The following is an 8,007-nucleotide window of genomic DNA, read 5'->3' as shown; positions in this document are numbered from 1 at the left end:
CCCGCTGTCCGTATCACCAGGTCCATATTCCTGTGTAAGTTGCAAATGCAGTTTCTGGAAGTCCGCACCTCCATACAGCAACATACACTGTGCTTACTTAAATATGGAACATTTCAGCTCTCAGCAAATTGCCAGAAAACGTATGCTTCAAAATGTTTATCAGGCAGAAGGTTAAAATCAATTTGACTACTACCAGACTTCTGCGGTAAAGAACATAATTACGAATTTTTAGTACTTTGATCGTTGTAGCCCAGGGGGTTACTCCACAATCCCAGGCCAGCATCTCAAATAAGACCACATACGATTCAGTATCAGGTGTCCTGGTTTCATGATCAATACTTTAGATCCCTACAACCCCCTTTTCTCGTGCATTTCCAGTATTATTTAACAGAATATTGGCTGTTGGTGTACATCTAACTTCCAGAAATAGAGGCAGCACTTCAATAACAAAATACCATAAAAACAATGCCCAGTTTTAGCCAGTTTAGTTTGTTTTTTCTAGGAAGTAATTGAGATTCACCTGTCTCTAAAGGTGTCAAGTTACCAAACAGTCGAAGAAAACCCACCAGGCCAGCAAGAAGGGACGCTTTTCTCTCTCATTTATATTCGAGCCAGTCAGAATTACAATCTTTCCCATGTTTAACAGGCAGTGAATTTGTTGATGTACCAATTAGCACTCTGCTACAAAGAACATGCTCCTAATTAATAGCTGGCTTATGGCAAGAGTGATGTTAAGGATTTGGTCGTACCTCCAGACGTACTGGAGAAGTGTGAAAGGGGCTCTGGTTGACGTAAAGAAAATCTGTCTGCACAAAGAGACAATCAATGTATTTAGCATGTGTCAGCTGTAAAAGGAACTTATATAAACGTAACGGAGGCATTTCCACATTATTTCTGTCCTGTTGTCTAATCCTGGACACCTGCTTAGGGTACCACGTACAGGTTACTCAGTATTCATGTCTGCTTTTTTTGCCGTATTCTTAATAAACAGGAAGTGGCAATAACTATAATTTGCCCTTACCTGCCTGAAACATGTACACTTCAAATAAATATTCACAAACCCTCCTGTAAGACCCCTGCCCTTTGGAAATGCCCAGATCGCTCCTTTTACCTTGTCAAGGAGGAGGCCAGTGCAAAGACAGACGTAAAGCATGCCTGTAAGACACAGCCACAGAGAGAGCTTGTATGAAGCTGTTTTCAGGTCAGAGCTATGCGTTACAGAACTCCAGCACACCTTGCAAGTGACCTACATTGTGGGACTGGAACCCACTAACCTACAGAACCATCCAAAATCCCGCAAAACAGGTCAGTGGGTAAGAAGAGTTATACAGACAAGAAGAGACGAACATAATAAAGGACAAGCAGAGCGCGTCCTTTGCCTAATGCAGGAGCTCTCTGGAAGCCCCACCTCTCGCCCTGCTGCACACTGGCAGGACTCCCCAGAAGTGCCATGAACTTCTGCATTTCTCACCGAGCCCCTGGAAGGACCTGTCCACTCGTTCAAGCACCGCAGCAGAGAACAGCAGAGCCATTTAATTCTCATTGCTAAGGCAAAGCAGGTACGAGTGATGCCTGTTTCATGATCAGCAGTGAACTAGCCTGGAGTCACGTCAGGGGTGTCCCAAGCTATACCACAATAGCTGGATGAAGCCAGCCAAGACAACCCACCCAGCCCACATTTCTTGACTGCTTTCATCCCTCATGGGTCTTGGGTCCCACCTGTTTTTTCAGGGATCCAACAATTCAGCCAAAGCAGAGCCTCGCAGCACCATGAGCTGCTGGGGAACACTAACACGCAGCACAGGACAGTCACCCAAAATCCAGCAGGGCCGAGGATGGCCACAGAGAACCACACTTTGCATCCACCACTTCCCTCCTCTCAGCTTGCTTTCTTATTTTCAGTTCATGGCAAGGTTCCACCTACTAGATGAACCCACACTGGGGTACAAACATACACACCTCGATAATGGTGCAAATGCAGCAGCCCCTCTACACCAGCTGAGGCGAACATGAAACAATCAAGGCAATTATGAAATGCACGCAGGGAAAGTTGCTCCGCACTCCTCTGCCTACCAGTTCCCCACAAGGACCTGCCGAGAGCATGGGGTCAGTATCCCAGGGGACACAATGTCTGTTTACAGCACTGCATGCCCTCTCCTCCTACATGCACGTACATACTTGGATTTAGATTCCCTTCTCCCAAAAAAAGCAATCTAGGGAGGAATGGGAAAAATTAATATCCACACTGTGTATCATCAGTGATAGATTAACACACTCGATGTCACAGTTTATCTATTAGGCATTTGTACAGCCTCCCATGGAAATCAGAGACTGATATTAAACCCTACCACCCACAGTTATTAAACCAAGACAGGTAATCTACATTAAAATTGTAACACACCTTATCCATGCTAAAGAATTTGCTAGTTATTTTAACAAAACCTTTTTTCCCTAATCAAAAATCACCACAACAGATAGAGCTATTATTATTCCTTAACAGGACCTTCGAGAACAAAAAGTGGTAGAAGCAAAGTGAGGCACAGCAGCCACTATGCTACCTACAGTGTTTGTCACCTACAGTGTTTCAGGTACCCAATTCTGGCAGCCATAGCAAAGGGGTGCTGCAGGACCCTCCCTGCTCAGAATGTTTCCCAGAGGTGCTGAGACCCAAAAGAAAGTCTGGAGTGGTGGTGATGGGATCATTAATGCCAGAGCCACACACCAGCAGAGAGCAAATGGGGACACAGCTCTTAGTTCTTTCAAACAGCCCAAGTACAAGACGCAGATCTTATGCCAGGGTTATGCTCGCACGACAGGTAATAGCTGGTCTGAAGCTGAAGAGCTTCATCTGCCCACATGAAGTCTCACACACTAACTCTATGCTAGTTAAAAATAAGTGCAGCATAAATCTGTACCAGTAGTCAGTTTATAACACATCAATGCTCCAAGTGATGTGGCTGAGGCATCTAAGATCCAGCAACACCAGTCACAAAGTCAAACTTAGTGCATTGTCAGACCCAGCCCCAGAACTCAGGCTTGCTGCGAACCACCAGCACTTTCCGCTTACAAAATGCCAGGTTTGCAAAAGAATCCTCCTGTCCTTAGCTCCCAAGCAAGACACAGCAGACTCCTCATCTACAAACTCATTCAGAAAGTAACAGCTAATTACTCTTAGACAGTGCTGGTAAACAAGGTATGAGTCAACAGAGGTCTCAGGAACTCCCTGCACGTGGACAAATGCTTTGCAATTCAGTATGGTGTGTTCTGGCACTTGGCAAAATTACACTGTTCCCACCCACTACCAACAAAGCAGTCCCCGAGGGGGCACATGCCCAGGATCTGGATGGCCCTGCGGAGCACTGGCACAGCTCCCGGCTGGTACAGACCACACTTTGCTCCACCTGATCCAACTGCCATTCAGCTGCAGCGATCAACAGGAAAAATCGGGATGACTTAACCATGGATCTAAACGGCCAATTAACAAAACAAATATTCCAGAGTAAAGGCACACACGACCCTTCCACAACAGCTTTTTCCAGACAAGTCACATACTCCATTTTTATAGAAAATAATCCACTTAATAATGACGCTAAATAAAACCCATGTTAATGCAGGTGAAAACTATTTAACTGGAGAGAACCGAATGAAACCACTTTGCTTCCAACCTACACCACAGCTACTCACCAAAGCAAGCATTATTAGAACAGTCCTGCAAATACATGGCAAATAAGCTGGGCGTATATTAGTTGTATGGAGGTCAGGATCATAAGCCCGATTCCTCATGCCAGGAATAGCAGGACTATCTGGTGTCTATTCTGGTCAGCCCAGCTGGGATGCAGAACAAGGGAATACATTTTAATGGTGACACATACATACAATAGTTTACATCCTTCAAGGTGCTAGCATAGATCCTGTAAACATGCAAAGCAGTTTTCTGGAGAACTGAAGGGGAACAAAGGCCAGTATCTGAGGTACCCGTTCCACCGAAGAGAAAATTCATTTTAAAACTATGATGAATAGTTTCAGCTCAGCCTCCCCTCAAAAATAAGGATGGCAGGAGAGCGAAGCACTCCTTGAGTGTGATGAAACATATGTTCAAATCACCTGACGCAAACTCCAAATCACGGTATTAGCAACAACTACACAGAAGTAATTTATTAAGTGCATGCCTTGCAGAGGACACACACTGAAACTTGTTAATTTTATACTAAAAAGTCCCACTGCCATCTTAACATGCATGTCAGAGATCCAGCTGTTGCTCTCCCAACTTCCACTGACTTTTCTGAGTGCGTTTCTCTAATCAAGGCACATTCATGATAGAGGATGTGAAGTTCGGACAAGGAAAGCACTTATCCTGAAGTTAGAAAAATTAACGTCAGAGAAGCTCCCCACAAAGCAAGCACCACTTGCCTATTTATCCGAAATGAGAGCTTCAGAAAATATTAACTAGCCCTGTCAAATCAGAGGGAGGGGGGGATACTCTCCTTCACAATAATGTCAGAACGCAGTCCTATGCGGAAACACACTGTGCAGCCGTGCCTGGGAGGAGAGGAAGCTACAAGAAGAGCTGTATGGGAACACCACATAATAAACCACTGGAGAACCAAAGGGGAAGAGCAGCAAGAATACCATTAAGAGAAACAAATGGAAACAGGGAGCCATCACCTACCCTCAGCTTCCTGTATCACACAGGGAGCTCCCTGTATCGGGAAATACAAGGCTAAATTCTGCCCTCGCGTTTCTAGGAAATCCGAAGTAAACCCTTCTTCTGCCTTTAAAGACATAACAGATATCGGAAAGAAACACGTCCATGGAGCAAACTCTCCAGCAGACATTTTAATTCGAGCCTTTTCCAGTGTGCAGGAGCTGCTGGGGCTACTCCAGAGCAAACCACCAGAAGAGACGCAGGTCACAAGTGGAATTGGTGGCCAGCAGCAATTCCCTGCACTGTTACACCAATACAAAAACCTCTGGGAAAGAAAAAAAGTATTGCAAACCCCAAACACTCTACCCAAGCTAGACAGTTAGACCAAAGTCTCACCCAACTGAACGCTGAACATAGCTTATACCTTTGCCACGATCCTCATGGAAGGAAAATGGTAGAACAATTCAACATACTTGCCTGAATAAAGCATCATAAATTTTAACCATAAAACAGCAAGAATAAAGCTGAGGAAAGGGAGCTAGTGACATACTGTAACAAATCCAGTATTCAAATAAGTACTTCAGGTTTAATGTAATCTTTGCACGACAACTCCCGATTCTCTTGAGATGGATTTGACCTCATTTTTATTTAAAAGTGCAACTGCAATATTTATAAACAGCCCCTTGAAAAAGCATTCGGGTACAATTTAACTGTTTAGCATCTACACTGATTTTGACTTGGCAGGTCAACTCTTAAGACTCACTGCGTTTGAAGCGCCTTTTATGAGATCCAAGGGAAAGGGGATAGCTGGATCTGAGAAAGTAAAACTTCAAACTGCTGCCAGCCACCCCTCCCACACACCAACAGCTTATATCAAGTCTGAAAAATATATTCACATTGAGAATTAGCGAACGGCCTAACTCATTCTCAAATCAGAGAATATTTATCAGCCCAAGTAAATTCTACAGCAAATAATTGGCTTGGGGGGGGAGGAGGGCAGTAGAACTAGGTCATATCAGATTTTAATAAAAAAACTGGGCATGCTGTAATGGCACACGATAACTTGATGAAAACCAGTGGCCTCACCACCTCTATGATGTCTGTCTGTCACTGCTTTGTGGAGTTGTTTAAAAGAGTCTGACAAATTTCTCAAAGTGATATTGATGTAAGCCTTGATGAGGCAAGACGTCATCAAAAAAGCATCATCAACTAGTCAAACTGCAACTTAAAAGTCAAGCTCATCAGACACCTTACATTTCAAGTAATAAATTATCAATATAACTCGTTAAGTATCTTTACATCCGTCATTTAGAAAATTCTGAAGAATTTCCCCAGTGTCAACTCGTACGTCACATACTGTAACACTCAAAGCAATACCACAACAAAGAACTCTGACCTCCCAGGTCTTCCCAACACACAACGCTCGCTCACAACATTCAATCACTCCTGCTTTCGGGTTGTATTTATTCACAAATGATTATAAATATGCACGATGACATGATGGCCCATTGAATATTTTAAATACTTTCTCAAATTCTACAAACAAAAGCAATTTTTAAAGCAGCAAAAATGAATAGAAAGCTGATGAATTAAATGAATTAAAATTAGGAGCCATTCATAAGGGTCCATTAAAAGCTAAACAGAACTACAATGTTCTAGACCCGAGGAGCACATCTGCAAGTAAGACGACAGCTCTTAACCTGAAATCATCCACTGCTACCCCTCTTAATCGACCCTTTAAAAGACAAAACATCCCACTACCTCGACAAACAGTTTGAAAATTATCATTAAAAAAAAGGCACGAGAAAAGCTGCCGCTCTCAAAATGAGCATCAGCATGGTGGCCAAACGAAAACAATCGAGTCTGATAGAAGACACAACCCATATGGGCTCCCACATCGCAGTAAGGCTCTCTCCTCCTACTAACACCCGCGCACACGCTTGACACGCCGCTGCGAGAACTCGCAGCGACTGTAAGGCTCCGCACCACAGTAGCACAGTTAAAGACCAGGCGACTGTGGGATCAACGTGCTTCACCTGAGCCAGCCGGGAACCCCAGGAAACAGAAACCCGCAGAAATTAAGTGTGCTGTGAAGGTTTAGCTGCACGACAAAATGAGACCGAACAAAGCCAGTGGAGAATCAGCTCTAGGGGCATACAGACCACTACTGTCCCAAAAGCTCGACCCCACTCAACACTATAACTACGCTAATAAAAACCACTAAGCTCAACACCTCTGTACGTTCTGTACAAAGCACAGAGATTCTCGTAACCAACGCACATCAGAAAACACACGGTGAAGCACTACTGCACTCTGTTGCTGTAACTCAGCGTTTCAATGGCCCAAAAGCGTGTTTCCCATTAAACATGTAGGCACTTCACATTGTCTACTGCACAGTGCAGACAATAACCAACCGAACGTGCTTTCACCTCCTTTGTCAATCAAGTCAAGACAGCCAAGTCATGCCAGCAGCCTGCTGATGAGAGCATCTCAATACACCGCCTCACTCAGCGGAGGAGAACGATGCCTTTCACAATGGAAATCTTACAGACTACCTCCTCAGCAGAGCCCAGCAACAGGAACTCAGATTTGGAAGGTACAATATGAACAAAATCAGCAGTCAACAAGGTAGAACAAATCAGAAAGAAAAAGCAAAGCAAAGCACAGCACCACATGCCTGTTCCAGCACCAACTGGTATTTCGAGGACAAACTTTCTGAACCCATTAACTGAAGGACTGCAAGTTTTGGGTTGGGTTTTGAGATTAAATTAACTACTCTACGTCAGCTTCACCATCTCACAAAGACTTCCACAGTTACTCAGCACGAGGCAATCAGAGAGACCCGACAGCTAAAGCTTTCAGAAATCTGCACCATTCCCACACTGAGCACAAAGCTGATTCCTTTTGGATGACAACAGACACCGAGAGATCAACATCTCAGGAAAGTAGTTGTTGTTCTCACGGCATCTTTAGTTTCAGCCATTTCCTTTCTCACTCCCTAATCCTCAATCCTTTCGACTCCTGCAGGAGACACAGGTAAATCTCCACCCAAACCACAGAAAGCCATCTGCCCCGAACCACAGTCTGAACTGCTGGCTGCAGATCTCCAAGAGGTCCTCCATACCTCAGCAACAAAAAAGCACAGAACAACAAAAAGATTCAGGTCGCTGCCATATCCATGAAACATGTCTTCCAGCTCCAATTAAACACTTGAAAGAGAATTTTTAAAATCCTCAAGCTTTTGAACAGGGACAGAAGGACTGCATCAGGGGGAAGGGGGCACGCCAATATCCAGGCAACAGTGAAAAAAAAATCAACAAGTCATCACAGCCCAGCACGGAGCAAAAGCCGCACCAAAAGGT

This window comes from Buceros rhinoceros, unplaced genomic scaffold (assembly GCF_000710305.1).
Source record: "Buceros rhinoceros silvestris isolate BGI_N320 unplaced genomic scaffold, ASM71030v1 scaffold33381, whole genome shotgun sequence".
Taxonomy (NCBI): Eukaryota; Metazoa; Chordata; class Aves; order Bucerotiformes; family Bucerotidae; genus Buceros; species Buceros rhinoceros.
The sequence above is the reverse complement of the archived record's forward strand: the minus strand, read 5'-3'. Positions refer to the sequence as shown.